The sequence below is a fragment of the Schistocerca piceifrons genome, unplaced genomic scaffold, assembly GCF_021461385.2.
Source record: "Schistocerca piceifrons isolate TAMUIC-IGC-003096 unplaced genomic scaffold, iqSchPice1.1 HiC_scaffold_351, whole genome shotgun sequence".
NCBI lineage: Eukaryota > Metazoa > Arthropoda > Insecta > Orthoptera > Acrididae > Schistocerca > Schistocerca piceifrons.
The window spans coordinates 308328-310827 of record NW_025728572.1 but is presented as its reverse complement, the minus strand read 5'-3'; positions in this window follow the sequence as shown (position 1 = coordinate 310827).

The window sequence follows — 2500 nt, the reverse complement described above, 5'->3', positions numbered from 1 at the left end:
ACGCGCCAACACATCCGCACAGCTGCGATACAAACCACCAGCGAGAACCGCTGGGGCGACCGAGCAGCAGACGGCGTCGCGGCGCCGAGCGCCGGGCGGCGGCGCATCCTCAACGCACACAGTCCTCAATCGGACCAGCACACTGAAGATGTCCACCGCGCTTCGCACCGGGCCCGCGAGGACCTACTTTGGCCGCACGGCGCCGCGCGCAGGGTGCGCCGGCGCGCAGCTGCGACGCCTGCCGCGTCCGTCGGCCGGCGCGCCTGCCACTGGCCGCCCCCACCAGCCGGCTGTAGCGCGTGCGCCCACGCACCGCGCGGCCAGCACGCCGGGAGGCGCCCCCTCACCGGCCGGGGACGGTCCCACCCAGCCACCGCCGCGTATCGCTTCACACCCAGATGCCGTTCAGTTTCGTCGGCATGGTGGGTATCGCTGGAACAACCGGTTAGTACCTCAACCTATCGTCGCCATCACCGATTCACCCCTAGCGAGAACAACCGCACCACAACAGGTTACCATTTGTTCATTTGCGTAACTTCACCAGAAAACGCAGGCGTCCATCGCCATTTGCAACTTCAACGATTATTGCATGCCTGTGTCAGGTGTCACGCCACACTACGTCTGCCCACATACACGCAACAAAATGTGCACGCCTAGACAATACGTGGAAGGTGGCCCCCGTACGTATGCGATGTCCATTGCTCGAACGACTGTCAACCGGCCTCTGTAGCATGTCGCAGATATGGAACGCGGTGCACCATGCCATCACGGTGTGTGAGGAGAGACGACTAGGTCCGAATACATCAACAGACAGCTCATGCTGATCGCCATCCACGGCGTCCGTTCCTCCCACACGTCTCTATGGCGTACCACACTGCAATCCAGCTCTCATAGGGAGACGACACGTAGCTGCGTGCACAATATTTGCACTGTATGGTCCGCCGTTTTTGGGCGCAGTCGTTGTACGGTCACACATGTGCCACGATGTATCATTCAGTACATAAGGACGAATGTGCAGTACAGATTGTGGTTTACGCGTACGACATTAGCGGACAGTTGACACAGGCCGCACCACAACGTAGCCTGAGTACGTCGCATGCGAAGGGCATTGAACATGCAAAGTTCTCACCAACCAGCTTGCGAAGGCAGGGGGCAAGGTGGGGACGTGGGGAGGGGCGGCATGTACGTCCTGCTGCCATCCACATTACAGTGTACAGCAGGAGCATGTGGAAAGTGAGCAAGACTTGCAAGGTGTTTAACATGAAGCGATACACAGGGGAGCGGGCAGTGCGAGTAGCGAACTATATTGCGAGGGTTGCGGGTGGGCAACACTACACTAATTGAACGAGTCGTATAACAATTACAGAGCAGGTTTAGGCGACAACGTGGGTTACGTTAGGGGACAACGTGGGTTACGTTAGGGGACAACGTGGGTTACGTTAGGGGACAACGTGGGTTAGGTTAGGGGACAACGTGGGTTAGGTTAAGGTACAACGTGGGTTAGGTTAAGGCACAACGTGGGTTAGGTTAAGGCACAACGTGGGTTAGGTTAAGGCACAACGTGGGTTAGGTTAAGGCACAACGTGGGTTAGGTTAAGGTACAACATGGGTTAGGTTAAGGTACAACATGGGTTAGGTTAAGGTACAACATGGGTTAGGTTAAGGTACAACATGGGTTAGGTTAAGGTACAACATAGGTTAGGTTAAGGCACAACATAGGTTAGGTTAAGGCACAACATAGGTTAGGTTAAGGCACAACATAGGTTAGGTTAAGGCACAACATAGGTTAGGTTAAGGCACAACATAGGTTAGGTTAAGGCACAACATAGGTTAGGTTAAGGCACAACATAGGTTAGGTTAGGTTAGGTTAGGTTACACGTTGTTGTAAGGAAAGGTGTAAGGGGGGGGAGCAGGTTCGTTGATAGTGATTATAGTAAGTGAATGCTTGTGACATGATCAGATTTGTCACGTCAGGATGCACCTTTGGCTTATTAGAGGCGGCGCTCCAATTCTATGCTTGTGTCAGACCTGTGTCTTTGACTCATGTCATTGTTTGTGCGCTGTGACAGGAGGTACTATTGTGATGTTGGGTGCACCGTTGTATAGGACATGTGTGGGTATTGGTGCCTTATCTGCGCAATGGTGGATGTCGAAAGGGGGGGATATTCTATTTTCCGCATGGACCTCCTGGTCTGGTTGTGATAGTGTGGATTGTGTAATGTGGCGGAGAGGATGCACTGGATGTTGTTCCATGCTGGTGCTTACATATTGTATGTGCGCCCGTTAGAAGCAGAGAGTGGTGCGTGATGAGAGTGTCTGGCTGACGTGTGGTTCCCATTGTGGGCACACTCTTTCAGCATGTATACGGACAGTTGTATATATATTCTGTAATTTGATGGCTCTGCATTGATTACTAATCAGCGCCGTGTGTACGGGTAATCTGGTTCCAGTCCAAAATGTTCCATCTGTGTACATTAGTGACAAAGACTCCCCCCATGCA